This window comes from Dicentrarchus labrax, unplaced genomic scaffold (genome assembly GCF_905237075.1).
Source record: "Dicentrarchus labrax unplaced genomic scaffold, dlabrax2021, whole genome shotgun sequence".
Lineage (NCBI taxonomy): Eukaryota > Metazoa > Chordata > Actinopteri > Moronidae > Dicentrarchus > Dicentrarchus labrax.
The window spans coordinates 31,020,630-31,028,129 of record NW_026136705.1 but is presented as its reverse complement, the minus strand read 5'-3'; the positions used below and the strand labels follow the sequence as shown (position 1 = coordinate 31,028,129).

Here is a 7,500-nt window from a genome sequence, read left to right as displayed (position 1 = left end):
CCAATGTTTGTTTCTACAAATGGGTCAAATATATGAGCGTGCACTTAATTTAAAACAATTGTCCGTTTTCCATGTTTAGGTCACTGTGATTTACAGTCACTCAAACCTTTCTGCTCCCTTCGATAGCTCAGTTGGTAGAGCGGAGGACTGTAGGATGTAGATAACAGGAATCCTTAGGTCGCTGGTTCAATTCCGGCTCGAAGGACGTGGTTTTAGTTGGTGTCCAATGGTTGTATCTCCAAATCGGACACCTGCATAACTAGTACTTCTTCAGAAATTGAGTTCACTGTCACTGTTGGATTTGTTCCGACAGAAGAAAAGCTCTTTCTCCTCCGTGGTTTAACAAGTACCTCAATCTTTAGTAAGTTTATTTGGAATTTACGCTGTTAAACGAGCATTTACGTAGACTAACACGGGTAGCCATTTTTCATGTTCAGGTTCTGGTCACTTCCAGTGGCTGACATCTGTCTCTTCCCTTCGATAGCTTAGTTGGTAGAGCGGTGGACTGTAGGATGTTAATAGTAGGAATCCGTAGGTCGCTGGCTCAATTCCAGCTCGAAGGATGTAGTTCTTGTTGTTGTCCAATGTTTGTTTCTATAAACGTTCCAAATTGTGAGAAGCACTTATTCAGTGTTTGAGTTTGAAGTCATTACTTCATTCTTCTTGCCAAATGTGTATGTGTTTGTTTCTGTTCACGTCCGTTTTTGCGTTAAAATGAAGAGTATATACTGTGTGTGTGTGTGCGTGTGTGTGTGTGTTTGTTTGGTGTGTGTGTGTGTGTGTGTGTGTGTGTGTGTGTGTTTTTGGTTTTTGTTTATCAAGCTGACATTTGATATGAATACACACCTTCACGAGGCGGACTCTTTGTATTAGCAGGACAGGGTCAGTGTCATGCTCATTTTGAAAATGTGGAAGTGTTTCTATAGAACTAGTGAGCTCAGCTTTTGCAAAAGTCATTCTAGTCCACAATTACTCGGATTGTAACACAGAATCATCAGTTATCGAAGAAACGTCAGCTGCCACAACTTTAGCACAACTTTTACTAGATATTTTGTCCGGCTCGAAGGATGTGTTTTGAGTTGGTGTCCAATGTTTGTTTCTACAAATGGGTCAAATATATGAGCGTGCACTTAATTTAAAACAATTGTCCGTTTTCCATGTTTAGGTCACTGTGATTTACAGTCACTCAAACCTTTCTGCTCCCTTCGATAGCTCAGTTGGTAGAGCGGAGGACTGTAGGATGTAGATAACAGGAATCCTTAGGTCGCTGGTTCAATTCCGGCTCGAAGGACGTGGTTTTAGTTGGTGTCCAATGGTTGTATCTCCAAATCGGACACCTGCATAACTAGTACTTCTTCAGAAATTGAGTTCACTGTCACTGTTGGATTTGTTCCGACAGAAGAAAAGCTCTTTCTCCTCCGTGGTTTAACAAGTACCTCAATCTTTAGTAAGTTTGTTTGGAATTTACGCTGTTAAACGAGCATGTACGTAGACTAACACGGGTAGCCATTTTTCATGTTCAGGTCCGTGTCACTTCCAGTGGTTGACATCTGTCTCTTCCCTTCGATAGCTTAGTTGGTAGAGCGGTGGACTGTAGGATGTTAATAGTAGGAATCCTTAGGTCGCTGGTTCAATTCCAGCTCGAAGGATGTAGTTCTTGTTGTTGTCCAATGTTTGTTTCTATAAACGTTCCAAATTGTGAGAAGCACTTATTCAGTGTTTGAGTTTGAAGTCATTACTTCATTCTTCTTGCCAAATGTGTATGTGTTTGTTTCTGTTCACGTCCGTTTTTGCGTTAAAATGAAGAGTATATACTGTGTGTGTGTTTGTGTGCGTTTTGTTTTTGTTTATCAAGCTGACATTTGATATGAATACACACCTTCACGAGGCGGACTCTTTTTATTAGCAGGACAGGGTCAGTGTCATGCTCATTTTGAAAATGTGGAAGTGTTTCTATAGAACTAGTGAGCTCAGCTTTTGCAAAAGTCATTCTAGTCCACAATTACTCGGATTGTAACACAGAATCATCAGTTATCGAAGAAACGTCAGCTGCCACAACTTTAGCACAACTTTTACTAGATATCTTGTCTGGCTCGAAGGATGTGTTTGGAGTTGGTGTCCAATGTTTGTTTCTACAAATGGGTCAAATATATGAGCGTGCACTTAATTTAAAACAATTGTCCGTTTTCCATGTTTAGGTCACTGTGATTTACAGTCACTCAAACCTTTCTGCTCCCTTCGATAGCTCAGTTGGTAGAGCGGAGGACTGTAGGATGTAGATAACAGGAATCCTTAGGTCGCTGGTTCAATTCCGGCTCGAAGGACGTGATTTTAGTTGGTGTCCAATGGTTGTATCTCCAAATCGGACACCTGCATAACTAGTACTTCTTCAGAAATTGAGTTCACTGTCACTGTTGGATTTGTTCCAACAGAAGAAAAGCTCTTTCTCCTCCGTGGTTTAACAAGTACCTCAATCTTTAGTAAGTTTGTTTGGAATTTACGCTGTTAAACGAGCATGTACGTAGACTAACACGGGTAGCCATTTTTCATGTTCAGGTCCGTGTCACTTCCAGTGGTTGACATCTGTCTCTTCACTTCGATAGCTTAGTTGGTAGAGCGTTGGACTGTAGGATGTTAATAGTAGGAATCCTTAGGTCGCTGGTTCAATTCCAGCTCGAAGGATGTTGTTGTCCAATGTTTGTTTCTATAAACGTTCCAAATTGTGAGAAGCACTTATTCAGTGTTTGAGTTTGAAGTCATTACTTCATTCTTCTTGCCAAATGTGTATGTGTTTGTTTCTGTTCACGTGCGTTTTTGTGTTAACATCAAGAGTATATACTGTGTGTGTGTGTGTGTGTATATGTGCTTGTGTGTGTGTGTGTGTGTGTGTGTGTGTGTGTTGTGCGTGTGCGTTTTGGTTTTTGTTTATCAAGCTGACATTTGATATGAATACACACCTTCACGAGGCGGACTCTTTGTATTAGCAGGACAGGGTCAGTGTCATGCTCATTTTGAAAATGTGGAAGTGTTTCTATAGAACTAGTGAGCTCAGCTTTTGCAAAAGTCATTCTAGTCCACAATTACTCGGATTGTAACACAGAATCATCAGTTATCGAAGAAACGTCAGCTGCCACAACTTTAGCACAACTTTTACTAGATATCTTGTCCGGCTCGAAGGATGTGTTTTGAGTTGGTGTCCAATGTTTGTTTCTACAAATGGGTCAAATATATGAGCGTGCACTTAATTTAAAACAATTGTCCGTTTTCCATGTTTAGGTCACTGTGATTTACAGTCACTCAAACCTTTCTGCTCCCTTCGATAGCTCAGTTGGTAGAGCGGAGGACTGTAGGATGTAGATAACAGGAATCCTTAGGTCGCTGGTTCAATTCCGGCTCGAAGGACGTGGTTTTAGTTGGTGTCCAATGGTTGTATCTCCAAATCGGACACCTGCATAACTAGTACTTCTTCAGAAATTGAGTTCACTGTCACTGTTGGATTTGTTCCGACAGAAGAAAAGCTCTTTCTCCTCCGTGGTTTAACAAGTACCTCAATCTTTAGTAAGTTTATTTGGAATTTACGCTGTTAAACGAGCATTTACGTAGACTAACACGGGTAGCCATTTTTCATGTTCAGGTCCGTGTCACTTCCAGTGGTTGACATCTGTCTCTTCCCTTCGATAGCTTAGTTGGTAGAGCGGTGGACTGTAGGATGTTAATAGTAGGAATCCTTAGGTCGCTGGTTCAATTCCAGCTCGAAGGATGTAGTTCTTGTTGTTGTCCAATGTTTGTTTCTATAAACGTTCCAAATTGTGAGAAGCACTTATTCAGTGTTTGAGTTTGAAGTCATTACTTCATTCTTCTTGCCAAATGTGTATGTGTTTGTTTCTGTTCATGTCCGTTTTTGTGTTAAAATGAAGAGTATATACTGTGTGTGTGTGTGTGTGTGTGTGGTTGTGTTGTGTGTGTGTGTTGTTGCATGTTGGTTTTTGTTTATCAAGCTGACATTTGATATGAATACACACCTTCACGAGGCGGACTCTTTGTATTAGCAGGACAGGGTCAGTGTCATGCTCATTTTGAAAATGTGGAAGTGTTTCTATAGAACTAGTGAGCTCAGCTTTTGCAAAAGTCATTCTAGTCCACAATTACTCGGATTGTAACACAGAATCATCAGTTATCGAAGAAACGTCAGCTGCCACAACTTTAGCACAACTTTTACTAGATATCTTGTCCGGCTCGAAGGATGTGTTTGGAGTTGGTGTCCAATGTTTGTTTCTACAAATGGGTCAAATATATGAGCGTGCACTTAATTTAAAACAATTGTCCGTTTTCCATGTTTAGGTCACTGTGATTTACAGTCACTCAAACCTTTCTGCTCCCTTCGATAGCTCAGTTGGTAGAGCGGAGGACTGTAGGATGTAGATAACAGGAATCCTTAGGTCGCTGGTTCAATTCCGGCTCGAAGGACGTGGTTTTAGTTGGTGTCCAATGGTTGTATCTCCAAATCGGACACCTGCATAACTAGTACTTCTTCAGAAATTGAGTTCACTGTCACTGTTGGATTTGTTCCGACAGAAGAAAAGCTCTTTCTCCTCCGTGGTTTAACAAGTACCTCAATCTTTAGTAAGTTTATTTGGAATTTACGCTGTTAAACGAGCATGTACGTAGACTAACACGGGTAGCCATTTTTCATGTTCAGGTCCGTGTCACTTCCAGTGGCTGACATCTGTCTCTTCCCTTCGATAGCTTAGTTGGTAGAGCGGTGGACTGTAGGATGTTAATAGTAGGAATCCTTAGGTCGCTGGTTCAATTCCAGCTCGAAGGATGTAGTTATTGTTGTTGTCCAATGTTTGTTTCTATAAACGTTCCAAATTGTGAGAAGCACTTATTCAGTGTTTGAGTTTGAAGTCATTACTTCATTCTTCTTGCCAAATGTGTATGTGTTTGTTTCTGTTCACGTCCGTTTTTGCGTTAAAATATGAGATACTGTGTGTGTGTGTATATGTACTTGTGTGTGTGTGTGTTGTTTGTGCGTGTTGGTTTTTGTTTATCAAGCTGACATTTGATATGAATACACACCTTCACGAGGCGGACTCTTTGTATTAGCAGGACAGGGTCAGTGTCATGCTCATTTTGAAAATGTGGAAGTGTTTCTATAGAACTAGTGAGCTCAGCTTTTGCAAAAGTCATTCTAGTCCACAATTACTCGGATTGTAACACAGAATCATCAGTTATCGAAGAAACGTCAGCTGCCACAACTTTAGCACAACTTTTACTAGATATCTTGTCCGGCTCGAAGGATGTGTTTTGAGTTGGTGTCCAATGTTTGTTTCTACAAATGGGTCAAATATATGAGCGTGCACTTAATTTAAAACAATTGTCCGTTTTCCATGTTTAGGTCACTGTGATTTACAGTCGCTCAAACCTTTCTGCTCCCTTCGATAGCTCAGTTGGTAGAGCGGAGGACTGTAGGATGTTGATAACAGGAATCCTTAGGTCGCTGGTTCAATTCCGGCTCGAAGGATGTGGTTTTAGTTGGTGTCCAATGGTTGTATCTCCAAATCGGACACCTGCATAACTAGTACTTCTTCAGAAATTGAGTTCACTGTCACTGTTGGATTTGTTCCGACAGAAGAAAAGCTCTTTCTCCTCCGTGGTTTAACAAGTACCTCAATCTTTAGTAAGTTTATTTGGAATTTACGCTGTTAAACGAGCATGTACGTAGACTAACACGGGTAGCCATTTTTCATGTTCAGGTCCGTGTCACTTCCAGTGGTTGACATCTGTCTCTTCCCTTCGATAGCTTAGTTGGTAGAGCGGTGGACTGTAGGATGTTAATAGTAGAAATCCTTAGGTCGCTGGTTCAATTCCAGCTCGAAGGATGTAGATATTGTTGTTGTCCAATGTTTGTTTCTATAAACGTTCCAAATTGTGAGAAGCACTTATTCAGTGTTTGAGTTTGAAGTCATTACTTCATTCTTCTTGCCAAATGTGTATGTGTTTGTTTCTGTTCACGTGCGTTTTTGTGTTAAAATGAAGAGTATATACTGTGTGTGTGTGTGTGTGTGTGTGTGTGTATATGTGCTTGTGTGTGTGTGTGTGTGTGTGTGTGTGTGTGTGTGTGTGTGTGTTTGGTTTTTGTTCATCAAGCTGACATTTAATATGAATACACACCTTCACGAGGCGGACTCTTTGTATTAGCAGGACAGGGTCAGTGTCATGCTCATTTTGAAAATGTGGAAGTGTTTCTATAGAACTAGTGAGCTCAGCTTTTGCAAAAGTCATTCTAGTCCACAATTACTCGGATTGTAACACAGAATCATCAGTTATCGAAGAAACGTCAGCTGCCACAACTTTAGCACAACTTTTACTAGATATCTTGTCCGGCTCGAAGGATGTGTTTTGAGTTGGTGTCCAATGTTTGTTTCTACAAATGGGTCAAATATATGAGCGTGCACTTAATTTAAAACAATTGTCCGTTTTCCATGTTTAGGTCACTGTGATTTACAGTCGCTCAAACCTTTCTGCTCCCTTCGATAGCTCAGTTGGTAGAGCGGAGGACTGTAGGATGTAGATAACAGGAATCCTTAGGTCGCTGGTTCAATTCCGGCTCGAAGGACGTGGTTTTAGTTGTTGTCCAATGGTTGTATCTCCAAATCGGACACCTGCATAACTAGTACTTCTTCAGAAATTGAGTTCACTGTCACTGTTGGATTTGTTCCGACAGAAGAAAAGCTCTTTCTCCTCCGTGGTTTAACAAGTACCTCAATCTTTAGTAAGTTTATTTGGAATTTACGCTGTTAAACGAGCATGTACGTAGACTAACACGGGTAGCCATTTTTCATGTTCAGGTCCGTGTCACTTCCAGTGGTTGACATCTGTCTCTTCCCTTCGATAGCTTAGTTGGTAGAGCGGTGGACTGTAGGATGTTAATAGTAGGAATCTTTAGGTCGCTGGTTCAATTCCAGCTCGAAGGATGTTTGTTGTTGTCCACTGTTTGTTTCTATAAATGTGCCAAATTGTGAGAAGCACTTATTCAGTGTTTGAGTTTGAAGTCATTACTTCATTCTTCTTGCCAAATGTGTAAATGTTTGTTTCTGTTCATGTGCGTTTTTGTGTTAACATGAAGAGTATATACTGTGTGTGTGTGTGTGTGTGTGTATATGTGCTTGTGTGTGTGTGTGTGTGTGTGTGTGTGTTGGTGTTGGTTTTTGTTCATCAAGCTGACATTTAATATGAATACACACCTTCACGAGGCGGACTCTTTGTATTAGCAGGACAGGGTCAGTGTCATGCTCATTTTGAAAATGTGGAAGTGTTTCTATAGAACTAGTGAGCTCAGCTTTTGCAAAAGTCATTCTAGTCCACAATTACTCGGATTGTAACACAGAATCATCAGTTATCGAAGAAACGTCAGCTGCCACAACTTTAGCACAACTTTTACTAGATATCTTGTCTGGCTCGAAGGATGTGTTTGGAGTTGGTGTCCAATGTTTGTTT

At 40.7% G+C, this 7,500-nt stretch overlaps 13 non-coding genes across 13 annotated transcripts; all 13 read left to right on the top strand.

Moving 5' to 3' along the window:
• The first annotated feature begins 116 nt into the window (after nucleotides 1-116).
• Nucleotides 117-205, top strand: trnay-gua (transfer RNA tyrosine (anticodon GUA)). Its single transcript is given in 2 exon segments — nucleotides 117-153; nucleotides 170-205. It is a non-coding gene; the product is annotated as a tRNA-Tyr (tRNA).
• A 269-nt stretch (nucleotides 206-474) lies between these two features.
• Nucleotides 475-563, top strand: trnay-gua (transfer RNA tyrosine (anticodon GUA)). Its single transcript is given in 2 exon segments — nucleotides 475-511; nucleotides 528-563. It is a non-coding gene; the product is annotated as a tRNA-Tyr (tRNA).
• Nucleotides 564-1,202: 639 nt separating this feature from the next.
• trnay-gua (transfer RNA tyrosine (anticodon GUA)) lies at nucleotides 1,203-1,291 on the top strand. Its single transcript is given in 2 exon segments — nucleotides 1,203-1,239; nucleotides 1,256-1,291. It is a non-coding gene; the product is annotated as a tRNA-Tyr (tRNA).
• Nucleotides 1,292-1,560: 269 nt separating this feature from the next.
• Nucleotides 1,561-1,649, top strand: trnay-gua (transfer RNA tyrosine (anticodon GUA)). Its single transcript is given in 2 exon segments — nucleotides 1,561-1,597; nucleotides 1,614-1,649. It is a non-coding gene; the product is annotated as a tRNA-Tyr (tRNA).
• A 586-nt stretch (nucleotides 1,650-2,235) lies between these two features.
• trnay-gua (transfer RNA tyrosine (anticodon GUA)) lies at nucleotides 2,236-2,324 on the top strand. The gene is given in 2 exon segments: nucleotides 2,236-2,272; nucleotides 2,289-2,324. It is a non-coding gene; the product is annotated as a tRNA-Tyr (tRNA).
• A 989-nt stretch (nucleotides 2,325-3,313) lies between these two features.
• On the top strand, nucleotides 3,314-3,402 carry trnay-gua (transfer RNA tyrosine (anticodon GUA)). The gene is given in 2 exon segments: nucleotides 3,314-3,350; nucleotides 3,367-3,402. It is a non-coding gene; the product is annotated as a tRNA-Tyr (tRNA).
• A 269-nt stretch (nucleotides 3,403-3,671) lies between these two features.
• Nucleotides 3,672-3,760, top strand: trnay-gua (transfer RNA tyrosine (anticodon GUA)). Its single transcript is given in 2 exon segments — nucleotides 3,672-3,708; nucleotides 3,725-3,760. It is a non-coding gene; the product is annotated as a tRNA-Tyr (tRNA).
• A 618-nt stretch (nucleotides 3,761-4,378) lies between these two features.
• Nucleotides 4,379-4,467, top strand: trnay-gua (transfer RNA tyrosine (anticodon GUA)). The gene is given in 2 exon segments: nucleotides 4,379-4,415; nucleotides 4,432-4,467. It is a non-coding gene; the product is annotated as a tRNA-Tyr (tRNA).
• A 269-nt stretch (nucleotides 4,468-4,736) lies between these two features.
• Nucleotides 4,737-4,825, top strand: trnay-gua (transfer RNA tyrosine (anticodon GUA)). The gene is given in 2 exon segments: nucleotides 4,737-4,773; nucleotides 4,790-4,825. It is a non-coding gene; the product is annotated as a tRNA-Tyr (tRNA).
• A 610-nt stretch (nucleotides 4,826-5,435) lies between these two features.
• Nucleotides 5,436-5,524, top strand: trnay-gua (transfer RNA tyrosine (anticodon GUA)). Its single transcript is given in 2 exon segments — nucleotides 5,436-5,472; nucleotides 5,489-5,524. It is a non-coding gene; the product is annotated as a tRNA-Tyr (tRNA).
• Nucleotides 5,525-5,793: 269 nt separating this feature from the next.
• Nucleotides 5,794-5,882, top strand: trnay-gua (transfer RNA tyrosine (anticodon GUA)). The gene is given in 2 exon segments: nucleotides 5,794-5,830; nucleotides 5,847-5,882. It is a non-coding gene; the product is annotated as a tRNA-Tyr (tRNA).
• A 648-nt stretch (nucleotides 5,883-6,530) lies between these two features.
• Nucleotides 6,531-6,619, top strand: trnay-gua (transfer RNA tyrosine (anticodon GUA)). Its single transcript is given in 2 exon segments — nucleotides 6,531-6,567; nucleotides 6,584-6,619. It is a non-coding gene; the product is annotated as a tRNA-Tyr (tRNA).
• A 269-nt stretch (nucleotides 6,620-6,888) lies between these two features.
• On the top strand, nucleotides 6,889-6,977 carry trnay-gua (transfer RNA tyrosine (anticodon GUA)). Its single transcript is given in 2 exon segments — nucleotides 6,889-6,925; nucleotides 6,942-6,977. It is a non-coding gene; the product is annotated as a tRNA-Tyr (tRNA).
• Nucleotides 6,978-7,500: the final 523 nt, after the last annotated feature.